Raw genomic sequence first — 22,851 nt, forward strand, 5'->3', positions numbered from 1 at the left:
CAGTTTAAATCAGAATTATTAATCCCCCTGAATTACCCCTACCCCCCAAACCCCCCACCCCCGTTTACCCCCCCCCCCCCCCCCATTTCTGTTTAATTGAGAGAAGATTGTTCAGCACATTTCTAAACATGATATTGTTAATAACTCATTTCTAATAACTGATTTATTACTTGGCCATGATGACAGTAAATAATATTTCACTAGATATTTTCAAGACACTTCTATACAGCTTATATGTGTGTTGTGTGTGTGTGTGTGTGTGTGTGTGTGTGTGTGTGTGTGTGTGTGTGTGTGTGTGTGTGTGTGTGTGTGTGTGTGTTTGAATAATTGAGATTTTTTATATTTTGAAAAAAAAAAGAACCCGGAAAAGAACTATAACATCATTTGTTACATTGAGTTTTTGAGTTGCTTTGGAGTTGCATTAGAGTTTGGGTAATTTACAACTATTTAAAATAATCAAATCAACACTGAATTGCTGTGATTGTGGAGAACCTATGGAGCAGTTCTTCTCAGGAGGCCAGACATAAGGTCACATTCCTACTAACCCCCCTCCCCCCCCCCCCCCCCCCCACCCAAAAAAAAAAAAAACGTTAAAACAACAAATACAATTTTGACTGAGAATCAAGTGCACGATTGTTGCAAAAAAGGTTTGCTTTTGTGTGATATTGTATCCACGCCACAAGGTGTCAGGATTTCTGAAGATATCAGTCATTTTGGTCAACAGAACACAAGAAACTGAATTTCTGCTTCATAACGCGGTGAGGGTTTACACTTATTTGTCTTCCACCATTAAAATAAATAGTATGTCCTTTATGAATATGTGTGGTATAAATGTCTGTACTAAGTCACAGTTACATGTTAAAATTAAAACACAGTTTTCTCAGTCGCTTAACTTACATTTCTCAGATCAGAACTGAAATTTGTAAAACAGTAAGTGCGTTTCTCAAAACAACATTCTGTATCCATAAACAATTTAGTGCTATCAGAATAGCAAGTCTTTGTGTGATTGTGTATGGATAAGTCAAATGACTTAGTCATGTTGTCAATATAAGTACTCTGGAGAGTGTTCTGATGTAAACTATGGCAATATTTTTTTACTGTTTGTACTGTAATTTGTTGACAGATCAATTATTTGTGACACTGAAAGGAAAACACAGCACTGCATAACACACATAACGCAAATAAAAACAAACGTAGTGTTGAATGTTTATGTATGAGCTCTCAATTTCATTTGTATTTAAGTGAACAGAGGATAACCTTCTTTTAGACCTTCATTGGTTAAGTTAAAATTCACGTGGGAGAAATGTACCAATTGTAGACAGATTTAGAAACAAAAGTCTAAATGCATAATGCAATAGAAATTGCATAATGACAAAATATTATGACAGCTTGTTCAGCCATTTTGCATGTAAAGGCTTATGCCATGAATAAATGATTGAATGTTGTGGGGGTAAGATTATTTAACAGAGACTAAAATAATACATTTTGATCAACTTGACATAAGCAATTGATAATGTAGGAAAGAGCAGAGAACTGCACATAATTAACTGCATAGATGTACAAAAGCATTTGCAACTTGTTCAAAGGAATGAGAAACTGCTTTTCTGATGTGCACAAGTGACAATGATGTGCAGATTCGACAGGTAGTTTTGAGAATTTCAAAACTGTAATATTAAGATATGCTAATATTGGTTCACAATTTGTTCAAACTGTTTTCACCTAAACAGAGTATAGTGTAGCCTACATTTTTAGATGCAGCACGTATTAACATTTTTAAAAACTACTGTCAGTTTTTATCATTGTGATGTTTAAGTTTCTTTTGTTCTCTTTATAATGATGATAGTAGACTCGTATGCTGGAGTATTCATAGCTCTTTCTATTTTTGACTAACACTAGTGTTTTTTATTATTATGCAAAAAGTCAGAATATACAATCACAGTACACTATATAAATATATATATATATTTTTTTTTTTAAACAGAAGAAACACATTAAATAAAAAGATTTTTTATGTAATTTACAAATTTCTGTTGTTTTTAAAGCGTTTTTGTAAAAGAGTTAGAAATAGTTTTAAAGTAGTACTGCATTACTGTAAGCAAAATATATTCAAAAGGGTTTTTGGTTTAAATTTACATTTATGCATATACAATTTTGTTAATAAGATAAGAAGATTAAAGAAATATATTTTATTTTTATGCAAAGGTTTTGTCTCGTAATTAACAAAACCAAACAAAACATTTTCCCAAAGTAAGGAAAAGTCTTTATCAACATTCTTAATTACAATAAATAAAATCTTTCCAAAGCAAATTAGAATAACTCCATTGCCAAAATAAGTGAACTTGCTGTAGCTATACCTATAAATACATACTGTACCTATACCTATAAATGACTAACATTTGTATCATTTATAACGATAATATTTAAAACATAAGTCATAAGTCTGCTGTTTTTAGTCATATTTATGCTCAGACTTAGTTTTGGAAATTCACTGTGCAGATGCTGCTGTAATTACCATTCTTAATAGTCCGTGTTTCTGAAAACAAGCACAATTTATTTTCTTTGCTGATGCACTCAATCTAGTAAATTGCAGACATCGTTATATGTTATGCAAGCAAATTGATTCAAAGAATAAACATATGCTGAAGCGCTCTAGCCAGAAGGATTTACACTTGGCTGCTTGAATTAGTAAATTCAATATATAATATTATAACTCTAATTTTAATTAGTTTTTGGTGGTAAATTCCACCTTCAAATCAAATTTACTAATTTAAGCAGCCAAGTGTAAATCCTTCTGGCTAGAGTGCTTCAGCATATGCTTATTCTTTGAATAATATATATACAGTTTAAGTCAGAATTAATAAAACAGCAGAATATGTCTCCCTTGTCTTTACTGTGATGTGATTGTCCAAAACACATCATAATACCAGGGGTCTGTTCCATAAACCAAGCTTAGAGACAAAGCCAGGCTTATTTTTGTAACTCAGGTTTATTAATCAGAAATCAAATTTACGATAGTTCAAACTCAGTTACTCTGGCAACTCATGCTCGGAAACTAAGCTTGTCCGGGGCAGGTTAACTCTCAGGCTAAGTCTTAAGTTCATGCTTAATCAAAGTAATGTCAACGTTTGCCTGCCATAATTTGATGCAAATTTTAATTCACTTAACTCTTCATGATGATTAAAACTACATAGTCACTTAATAGTAAATATATATACACCAAACATCTATAAGAATTGAACAATAATAAATCCAAATAAGTTATTGCAAGCAAACAAATACAAACTACAACATTTCAACAAAATTTGATATTTTTTTATGTTTCTGTTTTTTTTTTTTTTTTTCAGTTTCTTAAAAATTTATTTAACATTTTCCCCCAACTATTAATTTGGGTGTACTAATTTTTGGACTGTGATCTTTAGTTTATTTTTTGTTAGATTAGTTTCAAATTTAGCTTTGGTACTGAACAATCTGATGTATATTCACAAACATATTATTGTAAAGCATCCTGTAGAAAATATTAATTTTAAAGAGAGATCTGTGAGGGGTTTACTTAGCAATATATACAGTTGAAGTCATAAATATTAGCCCTCCTGAATGATTAGACCCCCTGTTTATATTTTCCCCAATTTGTGTTTTATGGAGAGATTTTTTCAACACATTTCTAAACATAATAGTTTTAATAACTCATTTCTAATAACTGATTTATTTTATCTTTGCCATGATGACAGTAAATAATATTTTACTAGATAATTTTCAAGACACTTCTATACAGCTTTAAGTCACATTTAATGGCTTAACTAGGTTAATTAGGTTAAACAGGTTAGAGTAATTAGGCAAGTTATTGTATAACGAGAGTTTGTTCTGTAGAATGTTGACCTTATAATAATTTTGACCTTAAATTCTTTTTTTAAACATTTTTAAACTGCTTTTATTCTAGTTGAAATAAAACAAATAATATTTGAAATTTTTAAAGAAGAAATATTTAAAGAAGAAAAAAAAATTCAAAAGGGGGCTAATAATCCTGATTTCAACTGTATATATTGCTAAGTACACCCCTTTTTCCCAACTTTTTCTTGCAAGCAACAATAGACAGCAAGCACCCGCAAGCACAATTTCAATGTATTATGACAATTATTTAATCTAACGTTAATATAGGCCTAAATAATGGCCTATATTTTAAAATATATTGCTACCGTACATATGTAGCCTATTGAGAAGATCTACACTTTCCTGTCAGCCTTCTCTCTTGCTTTGTTGCAAGCCTTATTATGTTGAAATTATTATATTTTCAAGCCTTAAAAACAAACACAGCCCCCAGTTCTATACAGGGCCCTGTAGACCACTGTTGATACAATTCATATTTTGCTCATGCTCAGTTTAATGTTCATTTTGGCATTTTGACCAGCGTGTTTGTGAAAATCATCAGTGGAAAGCAGAATCTGTGTATCTGGCGCAGTGTAAAACTCAATATATGAGTCAGTCCAATGTCTTGTCTGCAAGCTTCCGGGTATGTGACAACAAGCATTGCCAATAGGAAAATAAGTAATGTCAAGGTTTATGTGGAAACTTGTCTATGAAACTTCCAAAGTAAAGTTTTACATGGCACGCTGCCTCAAGGCTGTTTCATAACATTCTCATGTGAACTTTTCTTTGATTTTTCTTTTCAGTGCAATTGAGGAAATGTGTGTAACTCCATGAGGCCAAATCAACCCTCTTATGACAGTAGGTCATTGATCATTTACTATCGAATTGCAACGAATTATGGAATAACTGTTAATTTTTATATCTCTGGGTTTTCCAGAATTATTTATCAGATACCATAATGCCATAACAAACAATGTTTAGAGGCTCACAAAAGCACTCTGACATTTACACTAATATTTATACTGTTACTAAAATAACCCAGCCAACTACAAACTTATAAAGGAAGTGACCAAAACAGCCCATCTACCCTCGCTTCTATTTTAAAAAGACATGCCCAGCTAGTGCTCGCATACAATGTAGACGCAGAATTAAAAATAAGACTAACAAATAAAGAGCTATTCTGGTTACGAGTTTCAAGCCACAAAGTTCATTTTAAAATACCACTGGCGAGAGTTTATGTAAAATGCTGTCTGTTATACATACAACACTGATAAAACCATCTTATGATCATAAATGATAAATAACAGAGTATATATTGAACTAGATTTTGTAGAGACAAACTTTGAGGCTGGCTTGAAAAACCTGTTGGTAATAATGTATTTATTTTAAAACAGTTTGAAAAAGTATAGACAGACAGACAGACAGACAGACAGACAGATAGTAGATAGATAGATAGATAGATAGATAGATAGATAGATAGATAGATAGATAGATAGATAGATAGATAGATAGATAGATAGATAGATAGATAGATAGATAGATAGATAGATAGATAGATAGATAGATAGATAGATAGATAGATAGATAGAATTAGCTTAGCATAAATTAGTTTTTATTTTGAATTAGTTTTAATTTGATGCTAGCATGAATTAGCATGTTTCCTGCCGAAATCAGCATGATGTTATCATGAATGTTGTTAGCATTCTAGTATGGATTGGCATGTTGTTAGCATGATTCTAGTACAAATCCGAATGTTGTTAGCATGATTCTACTATGAATTAGCATGTTGTTAGCATGATTCTAGTATGGATTAACTTGCTGTTTGCATGATTCTAGTATGGATTAGCATGTTGTTAGCATGATTCTAGTACAAATCCGAATGTTGTTAGCATGATTCTACTATGAATTAGCATGTTGTTAGCATGATTCTAGTATGGATTAACTTGCTGTTTGCATGATTCTAGTATGGATTAGCATGTTGTTAGCGTGGTTTTATAGTATATAGTAATTTATTAACTAGCTCATTAAAAAATGTTGCAATTAAATTGTAAACCCTCATCAGTAAACACTTTCCTGAGGTTTGAATTCCTGTCGAGACAAAAACACTGTTGATAAACTGAACAGAATGACACAGGCCAGGTCTGGGATAATGAAGAGAGAACAGATTTTTGGCTCAAACTGGCTCCAGAATCCCACCTGGCTGCCATAAACTACTATCTAAACCCCGCATCTCTTACTTGCAGACGTGGCTGTGGTGACAGTTTCAGTTCGCAAGCTTTCTATGCTTAGCAAAATAATTATCTTTCATCCAAAAATTATAATTCTCCTCGAAAAATGTGCCCATTATGTATATTTAACCCAGATAAAATAACGTTTTAGCAGATCTGAGACTCTGTAAGTGATGCAATTTAAATTTTTAGGTGAACCATTATGAACGTTTGGCTTTAACTCCAGTGAGCAAAATCCCCAACACCAATTGTTATTGTTCACCATTGTTAAAAGTCCTACCAAATGTCCATATATATATATCATGTCCATATATCCATATGTTTATATCAGTCATTTTGACCTTATGGGGACTTTTGTTTTTTCCATGAAGAAAATGGCTCATAAGTTACACAGAATGAAGTATTTTGAAAAGGTAAACATGTAGATTGATTCTGGTGAGGGTTGGGTTTAGGGGTATAGAATATACAGTCTGTACAGTATAAAAGTATAAAAACGAGAAGTCCCCATGAAGATAGCTGTACAATTGTGTAAGTGTGCACTTGTTTTATAGTTTATGAGGACACACATTTGTATAATGTCATGATTTATTTAGATAATACAATGTATGAGGTTTATGAGGACACACCCTTTGTCCTTGCAATTCAAAACAGTTAAAATCATACTTAACAATCTTACTGCATTCAAAATTTGCCACAGGTTTTCTGTAAAAGTTTAGTTTTAAGGGGTGTGTGTGTGTGGGTTGTAGGTTAATAATATAATAGACTGTTTTTACAGTATAAAATACATTAAACTTTTGGAGATTCCTCATAAACCAGCAGAACCAACCAAAACCAATATATATATAGGCGTGCGTTGGCACAAGGCCGCAGTGTCCCACCAGTGACGATATACAGCCACATCACACTGCTACACAGTTCTCTGGCATAATCGTGTAAATATTAAAAAAATCAAACCCGGAGACCCTTTTCTAAGAGGAACTACTTTTCTCTGCGATTCACTCACATTTGCAGCTGACGTCAGAAAGCAGATACTGTTATGTATTCACCATTTTATATCTCTGAAAAATATAGTTTTATATGGCATTGCTTTGTTGCATAGGAAAGTTGTTTTGTGTCTGTGTCAGGTTTGTTAGTGGAGGATTTGTGGGACACATCAGTATTTTTGTTTTTGTGGGGTAAAAATGTTTGCTTTTATGTTGAAGCATAAAAAATCACAGAAATTGGAGCCTTGGGGTAAGATTGGCCACAAGAATTGACACATAAGGACAGAAGTGACATGTTGTTAGTAGCCTATATTTAAAAGGATTTTTTAAATAATGGCTTGTAATTAAAGACTTTTTTTGTTAAAACCGAAAGCCCGTTAAATGAAATCACCTTGTTTGTATTTAATTGTGTTGTTATGTTATCCCTTTAATTTAAATTAGCACTGGGTATTGTATATACAGCATGTAGTAGTATTTTCAGTTGTATGAAACTGAAATTAGTTAAACCAAAATGTAAAAAATTATTTACATTAAATAAACATGTCATCATCGCATCGGCCTCGTAAGATACTATTCATTTTAATATTATGAAAGCACAATTATGTTTATGGGATTAAACTCATTCTTTAGATGCTTGAATGCGTAATATACCTGACCAAGGTATACACAAAATACTCCGTACTCTGCTTTATTTGTTAGCATATTCATTCAGTTTGGCGAGTAGTAATAGGCACCGTAGTAAAGCAATGCACCCATTTTTGTTTCAAGCTTATTTATGATTTTGCCTGAACACATCTGGAACACATCTGCTACCTCAAACGGGAAAAAAAGTGTTTAAATGTGCCTTGCAAATGCATGCTCTTCAGTACATGCTCTCTTTCCCCTGTACGGGACGAGTCATAAATCTCACGCATATGACTGACACAATATTTAATCATAAAAGTTCACATTGCTTTCGCTGAACCCTGAAAGCCCTTCATTTACCTGTCTTGAAGTCTAAAAAGGTGCACTTCTGCAGAAATGCATTTAAAATATGTATTCATTAATAGTTATATAAAAAAAAGGAGTGGAAAATGGTACAATTGTCTTTTCATTTCTCAGTTTACATTATCCTTAAATTTAGTGGCACGTTTTTGTAATGTTCAAGGTCTTAAAGTTCATTGCCTCACATTAAGTGAATAAAACCTGCAAGCAATTTGAGTATAATGGAAATGTCAGGACAGTTAGGTCATACCACACTTCAGATTAATTACAAAACTATATGGAAGCACTATAGAAAAGGCTTGCACGTACATAGAAAAGGCTTTATGGGTATCTGTCTGTTATTAAAAAACTTATGAATCATTTAGATACATGTAAAATATTTGTAAGCAGGGTCTAAAATAAACAAATGTAAAGGGATTGTTCACACAAAAATGAAAAAGCTGTCATTATTTACACACTTTTAACTTTTTTATTCTTTCTGATGAATGCAATGGACGATAGTATGCTGCAAAACAGAAACTTCCATAGTATATGTTGAGTTTTTGTCCTTTAAACTAGCAAAATAATCTGCCAACAGGGTAAGCAAAATGACTTTTTCTGTTTGACATAAAATGATTTAGCTTGTTTTATGGAAAACCCCACTTAATTAATTTTAACACATTATTTCTCAAACAAAGACTTAATAAATTGTTGATATTTAGACTAAAAACAAGACCAAAAATTAAGAAAAGCTTTTTTCAGAGTGTGAGTTTCTAGCATTCGTCAATATATTGTCTAATGTGTTAAAAAAAAAAAAATTGTGACAGAAATTAAATTTTGGGTGAATTACTTTTTAACAAATGCAAGTAAAAATGGAGACTACAAAAGTGGAGTTTTACTCAATGACCAGTAACTTTTTAAGATTATTTTTAAAGAGCACAAAACGGTTTAGCATAACACTGTGATCATATATTTGATGATATTTTTGATTTTCAATTCTGCTGGAAAACAAAAACCATTGACTTCCATAATATTTGTTGTTTGTGCTATGGATGACAATGCCCACACACTGTAAAAAAAATGCTTTTCTTACTTAGATTTTAGTGTTGTTGCTAGTCCAAATATCTAAAAATTCTTAAATCAAGAAACATTTTCTAGACACGGGAAATATATTGTCTCAAATAATCAGCAAATGGGGTAAGCAAAATAATTTTTTTCATTAATAAAATGATTTAGCTTGTTTTAGGGGAAAACAATGAAAAATGAAAGTTAATTAATTTTGACACATTATTTCTTAAGCAAACACAGTATGTTTTGCTTTTTTACAAAATGCTTACTGACTTAAGGTAAATATATAGACTAAAAACAAGACAAAATAATGATGAAAAGCTTTTTTTTTCAGAGTGTAGGAGTTTCTTTCTTTAATATATTGTCTGTTGTCTTTAACAAAAAAAAATGATGACAGACTTTTTTTTTTTTTGGTGAACTACTCTTTAACAAATGCAAGTAAACTGGAGTTTACAAAAGTGGAGTCTTACTCAATGACCAGTAACTTTTTAAGAACATAAAGTGGTTTAGCATAACACAGTGATGATATTTTTGATTTTTGATTATGCTGGAAAACAAAAACCTTTCACTTCCAAAAAGTTTGTTGTTCCTGCTATGGATGACATTGTTGACACTGTGTAATAAATGCTTTTCTTACTTAGATTTTAGTCTTTTTTCTAGTCCAAACATCTAAAAAAATTTAAATCAAGAAGCATTTTCTAGAGAAGCGAAATATATGGTCTTGTTTTATAAAATAAAATGCTAAAATGAAGTTAGTTTTTCTTTAGAACGAGCAAAATAATCTGCCAATAGGGCAGTCAAAATTGTTTTTTCTTGTCTCTTGTTTATACTAGTTTGCTTGAAGAACTAATTATAAATCAACAAAAGAGAAGCATTTCAAAAAGGGAAACTTCAGCTTCTGTTTTGCTCTATGGCTTAACATTTGAACAGAAAAACAAGACTGAACTTATCTTCGGAATCAAATAGAAGAGTGTCGCAGGCAACGCTTCGTAGGTGCTTGATAAAGAAATGACTCTTAGTTTCTCATGCAGAATGAAATAAATAGAAGTACATTCGTTTGGGGAAGTAAACAGACACAAGATTGACAGCCTAAAGCTGCATATAAATATAACTTACAGTTATCATACCCTCAGTATTCTGAAAACAGAAATGCTTCTCCTATTTGTCAGACCTTTGTTGTGAAATTCTTTAGCTTTAAGTTTTACATGTAGGGTTTTGCAATGTATTTGTTGCAATGTTTCTGAAAGAATAAAAAAATAATAGTTTTGCTGTGCGGCACGGTGGCTCAGTGGTAAGCACTGTCTCTTCACAGAAAGAAGGTCGCTGCTCTAGTCCTGGCTGGGCTTGTTGCCATTTCTGTATGGAGTTTGCATGTTCTCCCCGTGTTGGTGTTTCCTCCGGGTGCTCCAAAGACATGCGGTATACAGTAGGTGAATTGAATAAACTAAATTGGCCGTAGTATATGAGTATGTTTGTGAATGAGAGTGTGTATGGGTGTTTTCCAGTACTGGGTTGCGGCTTGAGGGGCATCTGCTGTATAAAACATGCTGGAATAGTTGCCGGTTCTTTCCCCTGTGGCAACCTCTGATGAATCAAAGACTAAGCTGAAGGAAAATGAATTAATGGATAATATTTTTGCCAGTGTATTGGATAAACTGAGACTTGAGGAGTTATAACTGAATCCAGAACTGAACTGGAAGTTGTCCTTTGTCAAATGCAGCTATATGTTTTTTTTATAATTCCCTCGAACATAATTAAAATTTAATTGTAAGCACTTCTCTTTTTGTGTGTTGTCTTTTTGTTTTTTAGTCCCCAAACTTTGTTTACTGTAGGCTTTGCTAAGCTAACTCTTAAATGTCTCCATTGCATTGAACTTTGAGAGTCTTCCATTCAGCGATGCTGTTTATGTTCACACAGCTACATTACACATCAACTAAAGTTTAGAATATTATATTTTAGTGGACAACCCATTTAAATTATGTCACTATTTACCCACCTTTTTTTTCCAAACCAGTTTGAGTTTGTCTTTTTGTTTTGTTGAACACAAAAGAAAATATATTGTAGAATGATGGAAACATGTAGCCATTGAATTCTATGGTATTTGTTTTTCCTACTGTGGAAGTCAGTGGTTACAAGTTTCCAACATTTTTCAAAACAAAAAAAAATCTATAGGGTATGGAATAAAAAAGTTTTTAAATAATATAAGTTCTTCTGTTTGTGGCGAGGCAGTGGCGCAGTAGGTAGTACTGTCTCCTCACAGCAAGAAGGTCGCTGGTTCGAACCTCAGCTCAGTTGGTTTTTCTGTGTGGAGTTTGCATGTTCTCCCTGCCTTCGTGTGGGTTTCCTCCGGGTGCTCCGGTTTCCCCCACAGTCCAAAGACATGCGGTACAGGTGAATTGGGTATGGCTAAATTGTCCAAAGTGTATGAGTGTGTGAATGTGTGTGTGGATGTTTCCCAGCGATGCGGCTGGAAGGGCATCCGCTGCGTAAAAACTTGCTGGATAAGTTGGCGGTTCATTCCGCTGTGGCGACCCCGGATTAATAAAGGGACTAAACCGACAAGAAAATGAATGAATGAATGAAAGTTCTTCTGTTTTTACCAGTACTGGGATGCAGCTGGAATGGCATCCACATATGCTGGAATCATTGTTGGTTCATGCAGATGTGGCAACCCCTGAATAATAAGGGACTAAGCCAAAGAAAAATGAATGAATGTCCTTCTGTTCTTCTAACACTAATATGCTCTGTTCTAGTTTTTGTTTTCAACACCTTGCTCTGACTTCCTAACACTATCATTCTCTATTTTTATTTACTCTATTTATAAAGCAGGGCTGCTGAATGCTTGATTCTGATTGGCTTATAAACATTCTAGGCGCGTGATTATTTTGCTGTGTTGCAAAGGTGTCAAATATTGTTCTGATACTACTTGTTTACTTGCATGTCGAATAAAAATATTAACTTTTCCTTGAGATAAAATAGGATTGTCATTGTAGAAGGGCATCAATGCACACATTTAGTTTGATTAAAATTACCTTACGTTTGGCTGCAAAAACAAAGATGTGAGAGTATGTGAACCAACACTGTGTCATTTTCTTAGAACTAAGCAAGAAAACTGAACTAGAAGTTTAAATACACCCAAAACAGGAAGCATTTTATTTTAAATTTCACATATCATGTCTGAGTCTGTCCAGCAGTTTAGACAGCTGGGCCGGAGGCTGAATTACATCAGACGTATTATGTTCACTGACACAAAGTTCAACATTGCCTCTATTCTTATTCGCAGTCAAAGGAAGATCAGACGTGTGCATGCTTTTATAATCAAAGGCTTAAACCACCACATACTGCTTCTGGTGTTTTGCTAGATTCACAGACCTGTTATAGATCCTCTCACAGATGTTAGAGATGTTACCCCAGCAGAAAAGAAGACGTCTGTATCTTCACACCACATCCAGCCCATCTGTAGGAAACCTGCCCTTAGGGTCCAGCTCTATTTACTGACTGTTGAAGAACAAAGTCTTGGAGCAACTCTAACAATCTGAAGACTAATGATAATATCTAACGCTAGTTGTTGTTTCAGAGGCTTGACTTTGAGATAGCATGCTTTTCTTTGGCTTGCTTCTGTCTCAGACATGTATCCTTTTGGCCATGTGTTCATTCGCATTATAGTTTCAGATTTACCTTTCATCTGCAGCTTTGATCTTCTCCCCACCTTTGGCTTAGTATGTTCAACACATGTTATATACATATTGTATACCACTTTATATTGTCAAACTCAGGATCTTTGAGTTGATTCTTTTGAATGGTTATAGTTCGGGGCTGGCAATGATTTATTTGATGGAGTAGGAGTGATGAACTCCATAAACATGAAGATGAGTGTCCGTGAGAGCTGCAGAATGAGAAGTTCTACATCAAACCAAGCATGTGTGCACAAGAAAATGTCTGCACAATTTGTTTTTTTGTAAAACCTATTTACACACTGGCCACTTTATTAGGTTCAGCTTGCAGTGTTCCAGGTTGGAACTCCATGTGCATCAGACACTTTTCTTATCGGTACTTTGTTTCTGGGCAAACATATTGTAATTCTTAATATGCTTCATCCAAGTGAGTGGGCTTGACAAACCACCTGTAGAAGACCATTTTTTTCCACTCCATACACTCAAATGACATTTGGTGTTTCTTCAGACTTATTTAAATTAAGCTAAAAAAAAAAAGTTTTTTGGGAACAACTCATTTGTTTTATGTTCAGTCTACTTAAAGTGTATGCACCAGACACCTTCTTATAACACTGTAATGTAAGTGGATTGGACATTAAACAATTAAGTTTTCCCCAAAAAACTCAAGAATTGTTTGTGTCAGCTAATTTTAAATAAGTAGTTTAAACAAACAGCAAACCTCATTTTTTTTTTTTTTTTTTTTTTTTGGAGTAAAGGGCATCATACTTCTTGAAAAACATTATGCAATTTCAAATGTGCTTAATTGACCTTATTCTCCGCAGACGAGCGGGCGCTGCCATTTGAATCTTTTTGGCACGAGACTTCCGGTCTCATTCACTTCCATTCATTTTTAGACATTAAAAACTGCTCGTTTCGCTGTTTGATGTTGTAAACTGATATTTCCTTGTTATGTTATTCTACTTGGTTTATATAGTCATGCAAACATTTGTTTGTAGAGCAAGTAGTTTGACCATTTTTTGCCGTTTATTATTTCTTGTCATTTCTCCCATAGGCGACTGAAACGAAAGTTCTAAGACAATCGCGAAAACAGGCGCACTTCCGCATTTTAGAATAAGGTCAATAGAGTTCAGTGGCCATAAAAAAACACCTGTTTGGAAAAACCACTCTCTCTTCTTAAATTAGTGAGACGAACATATTTGATTACAAATCGCAGACACTGTCAAGTTGTTTTGCAGTACTGCCGATAATGCATGAAAAGTATATTTTTGCTTGTTTATAATATGTTCCTGTAGATATCATTAGTTTGAAATGGAACAAAAGTTGTCATACTTCCTCATAGCATTCATTTCGAGAGGGGTCTGGATGCAGACCTGGTGCAGTGCGGTCTGAGCTGCATCCAATGCTTTTTAATGGGCTCACCTAACCCCACCCCTAACCATACCACTCACAGTGATGTTACTCGCTCAATTTAAGTACGTTGTGTCTGACATTGTATTACTGAGTGATGCAATCTCAGCTTGCATCATAAAGGCTGCATCCAGATACTATTGTTCATTTCATCTAGAAACTGCAGTCAAACTTGCATATTTACATAGACAAACTTACAAAGCATATTTTTCCAGTTTAAAAAAAAATGTATAAATGTCAACCTGTGTTGGAACTTCTTTGCATTGATTTATTAAGTTGCAAAATATGTTGCTCCATATTGACATGATGGCATCTTGAAGTTGCTACAAGTTTGTCAGATGCACATGAATCCATTTTTTTATTATATATATATATTTTTTATAATATTTTTACAGTACAAAAAATATACATGTCAGGGGGTAAGCTTAAATCAAATACAAATATACAAAATGTACATATGTAATAATTAAATAAATACATTATAGAGCTCACAAAGTTTTAACACATTAGTCCATTAACTGAATCTCCCATTCCAGCACATACCGAATGTGAGATCTGGTGACTATAAAGGACATTTAAGTTTATTGAACTCATTAATAAGTTCAAGAATGTTCAGAAAGCTTTGTGACAGCACAGTATCCTGCTGGAAGTAGCATCATAAAATGTACACACTGTGGGCAGAGGGCAGTTCTAAAGGGTCGGCACTAGGGATGCTCAAAATAATCGATTAACCGTTAAAGAGCCCATATTATACATGAAATAGGGTCATATCCTGGTTGTAAGGGTCTCCAACAACAGTCTAATATGCATGCAAGGTCAAAAAACACTTTCATGGTCTTATAATCTGCATTTATTTTTACCTAATTATCCCAGCGACTCCTGTATGAATCGTCCAGTGATTCATTTGTTCCTAAACCCCTCCTTAGCGCGGAGCTAATCTGCGCTGATTGGACCGATGACAGTCTGTCGCGATTGGTCGACTGCCTTCAGTCAGAGAGGGAAATGGCCAATAGCTAATCAGCAATTTAAAAAGTAATCACAGTTCATACACGCTCGATAGTGCAGACGTGGATTTTAGCTGCCACACTATGGCGAGTGGATAGTGCCACGGATAACCGAACGAAGGAGACAGTCGTGTACTGGCCATACCACACACACACAAAAACACACACACACCTCCGGATGACAACGCTCCCGCTTCCGCCCGCACCCGCCAGGTTTTAGCCTGAGAACCCGCTCCGTTTTCTGCCCGCCGCGCCCGGTCCCGCTAGAGCGGAGAACACAACCAAAAATCACCCAGTATACAGTCCAGACAGCCAAGCTGTCGTTCGTTCGTTCGTTCGCTCGCTCTCTCTCTCTCTCTCTCTCTCTCTCTCTCTCATACGCGCGCGTGCGCACTAACACACACACACAAGCACCACGCAGACTCTCTCTTTCTAATTCGCATAGCAATATCCGTGATATTGCTAGACAGCCCGCTCCCGTCCCAAATTAAACCCGTTACCGACCGCTCCCGCGATTTATTCGGAAATTTATTCCCGCGGCTGTCCCCGCGCCAGATTTCTGCGGCGCGGGAATAAATTTCCGAATAAATCGCGGGAGCAGAACTCTAGCACGGAGCTCCATAAACAAACAGCACGCGTCGCGTTTTTAACGTGACTTTGCACGCGATAAGATAAAATATCCAGTTAACCTGATACAGTACACGCGGTTACAAGTAACAAATCACAACTAAATACATTTGCAAGCTAGAGTCAACGAGGCAACAACTTTAACCGCACGTACTTACACTTGAGAAATGGAAGAAACCCATCCTGATGTCCATCAGTAAGTTACTGATCCTTCCTTTAACAAACGCAGATGAAGTATTCTTTGTAGCATGTAGCTTCCAGAAGTTTCCAGTAGTTTCCAACTGCTTGGCTATAATGCTGAGGTTTCATCTTTGGGTAGAGACTCAATATATCCATCTGCAATGTGACTTCAATCGACCGGCATGTTTGTGTGCGTGTGTTTGTGTGTGTGTGTGTGTGTGTGTGTGTGTCTGGGTTACTGCGTCAGAGGGCGGGGCCTCAGGTTTGAAATCTCCCGGGTTTGCGCGTGCACGTGAAAAACTTTGTTTCGTTCGTACGTCATGGCGAAACACCTAATGAGTCGGTATCAAGGCGACTCGTTTGAAGCACTATGAATCGACTCTTTTATAGATGAATCAACAGTTTTAAACACTGTATTCTTACAGATTTAAGCCTTAGCTGGATACTTCACTTCACTTAGAGCTGTGTTACACACTACATGGAGGGGAATTTTCAAAAACCCATAATATGGGCTCTTTAACTGAAAGGGTGCGTTTGTAACCGATTAATGCTATCAGTTAAACGATTAAAATTATTATTTTATATATTTTTAGTTTGGCTGCATAAGGGGCCGATTAAATGCGCCTTTGCGTTAAGAGGGGCATCTTTTGCACGCAGCTCATCCCAGAGCAGCAGTTTGTGTTGTCAAGACAACTAGAGAACTTTTAAAGAGTTTGGTTTCCGCTACATTTATTCTTCCATGGCGGGGACTAAAATGCATCCAGCCACAGCTACATTACCCATTCAAAACATCCAGTTATTGTTGTTGTTGTTTTTAATAGCGGATTATAATCGCATCAAAACGTATTAAAAGGTAAGTGGATTATAACAGCGCAAACTTTTTTGTAACCGTATAGTGCTGCTCTATTGTTTAATCCTTTGGGGTTACGTGCTGACTGACTGACTGACAGGTGCGCGATGCGTGAGGTCAGCAAACACGCAGAAGCTTTCAGTTAAGATGAACACAGTTTCTATAGTTATACTTTATTTATAGATAAAGTATGACTCTGCATATAATCACTCTATCTTGCTGGAGTTTATAGCCGTTTCGTTTTACTTCAGGACGCATTATTGCCGCTTTGAAGGTCTAATCGCTGTTTTAAGTTATCCAGAGCTGTATGAATGTACAAATCTTGAATATAATAATATTATGAAATATTACAATTTTATCAACATATATAGCAACACTTTTGCACAATCGATACCCAGCTGATTCAGTCGTTTCATAAGAGGACGCTTCTTCTCTTCGTTTTTCCTTGTCAACATAAAGGCAATGAGGTGCGCCTTGCGTTTTTGGAATGAAAAAAGCATGTTAGCTGTGGTCGGACACTTGTTCAACTGCAAGACATACTTAACTTGCGGGACGATCACGTATAACTCGTGCCTACAGACACATTTGCCAAAGAAGCAAAATGGAAGAAGAATATTGCTGTTTGAAACAGACGTGTTGATGCCAAAAAAAGAGCTGATGTTGACCTGGATCTGCATCATAAACGCAACAAATAGGCTTTACCTTTTATTTTACAGCTTATAAAGCATGTATGCACATTAATGCAATATCATATTTAAACAACACAACTGTTTACAAAAAGGCAACATATGCGCGCGCGTTGTTATCTTTTCATCACGCAGCGCACTTGAGCCGCGATGGAGAGAAAGGAAACCATAGCAAGACATAATCTTTAAAATAATGATTTCTATTAAAAATGTAAAAGGTTTTGTGATCATAATAATACAAGCGGGGCATTAAATAAATCCATATTTTCCGTGGAGCGAGCGATTTGAGGAAGTCTGCTATTTTATTTGACGGAAGACAAAAATATGATTGGAAAAAAACAGCCTATGCCGGTTATTAAAAATAATCAGTCAGTGTTTTCGATTTGTAATATAAATTAATTATTTAATTGGAAAATAATTTAGGGCAGTCCTATTTATTTTATCCATTTTATTTAGTTTATACTTTTCTTCTGTGCTAAACACTGCAGGTGCGTGAAGATGCTCTGTTGTTCTGTTCTGTTATTAATATGCTAGCATTTAAAAATAAATCAGTAGACCTATTTTATGCAATATTTAATGTGTCAGACACAAAATGGATACCTCAATTTGTTTAATATAAAATTAATAGTAATCTGACCAGTTAACCGTTAATAACCAATTAATTAGCGGCGGTTGTCGGTTAGCAAAATTAACCGAAATGAGCATCCCTAGTCGGCACCAGTTCCATATAAATATAAAACCCTGACTGCTGCTCAGTCCTTCCTGTGGCACGTCATAGTTCTAGAAGAACTCCTGCTGCGGGCATAAAGGGATGGCCACAGAAAGCAGAACTACTCAATTAGGCTATGTTTAAATCACACTAATTTGGTAAAATAGGTAAAGCTGCACAATTAATCGAAAAAAGATCACGATCTAGATTTAACACCCTAGACGATCTCAATCCTGCATTTCTTCGATTCTGCCAATCATATTTTCAAGTTCAGGAGAGAAGCAAAGGCGGCTGCACAAGTCTTTTCATTGTTTCACACACGTTGCTCAACAACATGGACACCTCCAAATGATATTAAAAGAGTCACATACTGTATTTATAAGGTGTAATTCACCCAAAAATGTAATTTTTGTCTTCATATAATGCTGTATTCGCGGCTGGGAAGTCGCACGTGATGTGAGCTGCTGACTGTGTGGGCGTGTGCCCTACTTAATGATAGACGCGCACGTTTCTACTGAACAGAACCTGCTTATGCTGTGAGTAACAGGTAATAAAGTTGTAAATAATATTCAGTTTGTGGCACAGAGTGATCATTTAAGAGCCGCGCGCGAAGTATGGACATCACACGGCAGTGAAAATGAAACCGAAAGCATGCACAACATTTAAATAATCGTATCGCATTTTAGAGTTATGACTGCGACAAGCGTTTGATGTTTTTTCTGTCATAGAGTTGTGCATGAAAATAATGTTTACAGTGTCAGTATAACTACTCTAGCCTATATAATGTTGATTTTACCAGTGAATTAAATGGTCTAATAATGTTCTCAATGACAGATTGCAAGCATAGGCCTATATCTCAAACATAATTCAACATTATAATAATTATAAGTAGAATATTATTATTTATAGAAACCAGTAGATCCACACATAATATTAATATTGTTGTTTTACCATATGTTTGAGAAAAAAAACAATAATCTCACATTAAGCTTTGTTTTACATCTACAGAATCGTGAGAGAATCGTGATCTTTATTTTAAGCAAAAAAATTGCGATTCTCATTTTAGCCAGAATCGTGCAGCTCTAAAAATAGGTATCAAAATATAGTTACCAGCAGCCTGTTAAAAGCAACTGCTAAAACACCGAATGGATCCAAGTTCTGACCTTATCATTAAAATGTCGCAGCAAAAGGTTTTCAGTCCAGGCAACCTCGTACCAATCTTCGAATGTGTAGTTTGTTGAGTCTGTGTGATTTTTGGCCTTTCTTTGCTGTTCTTAGTAGACCGGTCACCGGTTTTGCTCTTCTTCTGATGTGATTTGATGTGCTGTGTGTTCAGAAATGCTCTTTTGCAGAAGTTGGTTGACTTTCTGTCTTCTCATCATTGAGATCAACAAGGCACTTTGGATCAACTACGGTTGTGTAAAATTGTGCTCTATATATAAAGTTTGCCTTGCCTTGCCATTTGTACCCACCAAACTACAGCTTCCTCCTCCCCTTTTTCCATTCTCTATAAACCCTAGAGATAGTTGTGTGTGAAAGTTCTAGTAAATCAGCAGTTTCTGAAATTCTCAAACCAGCCTGTCTTGTACTCACAACCCGATCACATTCAAAGTTACAATGTTGTATTTCTTCCCAATTCTGATGCTGTTTCGTACGAATCTAAACACATTAAGCTTCTGTCATGTGATTGGCTGTTCAGATATTAAACAGTTGGACAGGCAAACCACATACAAGGCCATTGAGTGTAAATTTAGCAAAACACCAAAAGTGCTTAGTCATTCTTCAGCCAATCAAGTGCAATCTGACAAAACAGCAAGCGTGATGCTATTTTTAGCATGTGGCTTTCTACTAGTTTTGTTGACCACGTAAGATGTAGCTGTGATCTTTCCATAAAACGAGCTGAGCTGTACGACACATTGGTGTATGTGCTGACTTCTGTGTGGAAGGTTGACTCTGTTTATATTGCGGGAAGGCAAGCAAAACCACTTGTTTGTGTACTGGAATGAGCCAGATTCAAACTCATAAACAAGCAAAATGCTCATTTGGATAATCACAATCTGTCAGTGTGATTCAAAACATCCTCTTTTTTTGCACAACTGAAACAAAATGTTCTGTGAAAGAAGATTTGTGGAAAAACAACAGTGTGAATTTTCTTATTTAACACTTCTACAATTTAGATTTAGATCTATTGAATCTATTGAATTTGATCTCATGAATAAGAATAAATTATTATTAAACATGGCATGAAAAATATAATAGAATTGTTTTAAATTGTACATTTTTCAATTTAATTGCTGTATTTTTTCATTTTAATAATACTTTAAGTCATTTGCTGTGCTTTAGCCATTTTATTTAGTTTTTGTATGTCCATTGTCACTGAAGGGGGATGGAGACCAGAACTGAATGTCTATAGGAAACTACTTAAACAGTACTTTAACTTGTTTACAGATATGATGTAAACAAGATAGAGGGTAAACTGATAAAGCCTTTTATCTTGCAGATGATGAGCAGTGGACCAACATGGTATGGAATATGGATGACAGATGAAGATGGAACACATACAAGCAGGAGGAAACTAACACTAGGAGAGCGACAAAGACACTGTGGGAATTGACTGACCGCGAGACTACATCCTTGTCATATATGCATTGAGGCCAGATATTGCATGAGGGAGCATACAGCCAGGTATTTATGAGCTGGAGTGATGAGCGGGGAATGACGTGCAGGTGCACTGCAGATTAGTATTTGGGTGATGGGGATCTTGCTGATTGCGGTGACAGTGAACAGTGTGAATCATTTGACTGTGAATTGGGAGAATCTTGCCTGGCTGTGACATCCATATTGTTTTTGGTCATTATCTTTTACTTAAATGAAATTCATTCATTCATTTTTTTTTCAGGAAAATGAATGAGCTGAATGAATAATTGTCCCTTTATCAAGCTGCGGTATATAAAGCGATATCACACTGGGCTTTTTCTCCCATAGACTTCCATTCATACACACGCAAATGTGTCAGACCGGAAATGCAGGGTCATGCGTAAAGTTTTGCAGATCGCTGCGGTGCAAAGTTCAAGCTTGGTGAACTCGCATCACTTGACTGCGTGAGACCAATAGAGGATCAAAACATGACCTTTCTGGACAGAAATTAAAAACATGAAGCAATCGCTCGCTTTTTAAAATGTCTAATAAGCTTGTTTAATCCCGCCCCTTTTCGCAGCGCCGCACGACAGAATTTCGCAAACATAAACTCTAGTTTGACCGCAGCTTTAATCTGGGGTTGCCAGAGTAGAATGAATCGCCATTATCCAGCACGTTTTTACGTAGTGGATGCCCTTCTGGCCGCAACCCATCACTGGGAAACATCCACCCATATTCATTCACACACATACAGACAATTTAGCCTAGCCAATTCACCTGTACCGCATGTCTTTGGACTTGTGAGGGAAACCGGAGCACCCGAAGGAAACCCACGCGAACGCAGGGAGAACATGCAAACTCCACACAGAAATGGCAAATTACCCAGCCGAGACTCGAATCAGCGACCTTCTACCTACTGACAGCACTACCTACTGTGCCATCGCGTCACCCCTTAAATTAAATTATTATTTATATATTACGTCAAACTTTTTTTTTTTTGATGGTCCGCTTGTTAAAGTTATATTGCATCTACATGCCAACTAATTCTCATTAGATTATAAGTAGACTGTTAGGATGGGGTTAGTGTTACTGACATGTACTTGGAAAGTTTCTTATAGTCAGTTAAATGACTGTTAAACGAGGAGAATCACCAGATATTAAGCAGACAGTCTGCTAATACTCAAATGGACCTTTAAAATAAAGTGTTACAAATATTATGCCTGTTTTTGTTGGCAAAGATTTTCTGTGATATTTTGATCAGTTCTGAATATATGTAGAATATGTAACTCAAGAAATATATATGTAACTTTTCTGCTAGCACGATAATGCCACAACAAAGTGTTTTGTGTTCAAAAATCAATCATGGAAGTGTTTTTTGTCTATTTATTTTTTATTGCAAAATTAAAAAGAATATTTTCATTTGAGATTATTGAATATGAGTTTTGCATATGTTGTACATTCTTGGTCTGCTTACACAGAATCGAAGTATACATATGTAAACCATTGTCTAAATTGACAGAAAACTGCTTAGTGTAAAATAACAGTAAAGTATATACATACAATAAAGTATATACATACCCCACACTCCCCGAAGTGTTTTTTTTTTATTTATTTTTATTTGTGTTTATATATTCAAGAACATGTTTTTAGTTTCATTCATTCATTTATTTTTTTCAGCTAAGTCCCTTTTTTAATCTGGGGTCGCCAATTTATCCAGCATATGTTTTACGTAGCGGATGCCCTTCAACCTGAAAACCATTACTGGGAAACATCCATCCACTCCCATTTACACACATAAACTATGGACAATTTAGCTTACCTTATTCACCAACAGCGCATGTCTTTGGACATGTGGTGGAAACCGGAACACCTGAAGGAAACCCACACAAACACAGGGAGAACATGCACTTAAATGACAACTGACCTAGCTGAGGCTCGAACCAGCAACCTTCTTGCTCTAAGGCGGCGGCG

At 35.4% G+C, this 22,851-nt stretch overlaps 1 long non-coding RNA gene across 1 annotated transcript; it reads left to right on the forward strand.

Moving 5' to 3' along the window:
- The first annotated feature begins 576 nt into the window (after window positions 1-576).
- Window positions 577-22,467, forward strand: LOC141379145 (uncharacterized). Its single transcript, XR_015517013.1, has 3 exons — window positions 577-758; window positions 4,668-4,722; window positions 20,744-22,467. It is a non-coding gene; the product is annotated as an uncharacterized LOC141379145 (long non-coding RNA).
- The last annotated feature ends 384 nt before the right edge of the window (window positions 22,468-22,851 follow it).

This window comes from Danio rerio, chromosome 19 (genome assembly GCF_052040795.2).
Source record: "Danio rerio strain M-AB ecotype USA chromosome 19, GRCz13ab, whole genome shotgun sequence".
NCBI classification, from domain to species: Eukaryota; Metazoa; Chordata; class Actinopteri; order Cypriniformes; family Danionidae; genus Danio; species Danio rerio.